We start from the raw sequence: 471 nt of genomic DNA on the forward strand, positions 1-471 counted from the left end.
CGGTAGTGCATGGCATGGCACAAACCGAGGAAGAGACGACTCAACCTCTACCGGTAGAGCAGTTGGCTGAGGTAGCTTTAGCTCATGGATCGACTTCAAGTGGCCCTTCCCCCACCATATTGATGAGCTTAATCCGAAATTATGGGGGCCACTAAAGGAAATGCTGATCGGATCGTCCAAAGAAGGCCCCTGATACTATAGGGAACCATTTGTAGACCACTGATATGTTGTTCATCAATCGTTTGACAAGAAGAGCTCGGTCCTGGAGTCACGGATGGTCTAGTTTTTGGCCTTGTAACAATCCTACCTCCTAGGATGATGAAATCATCTTGGGGATGCCTATTTTAACATCCACCAAGCCCTCAAGTGTTATCTTCTGCTAGGGGCCATGGTCGAGTAGAAGTTATTCTCTCAGCTCGAGCTCGCTTAAGGCATCCCGACCAAATCCCAAGAGGCGCTAAAGGTAAAGAG

The sequence above is a fragment of the Asparagus officinalis genome, chromosome 10 (assembly GCF_001876935.1).
Source record: "Asparagus officinalis chromosome 10, Aspof.V1, whole genome shotgun sequence".
NCBI classification, from domain to species: Eukaryota; Viridiplantae; Streptophyta; class Magnoliopsida; order Asparagales; family Asparagaceae; genus Asparagus; species Asparagus officinalis.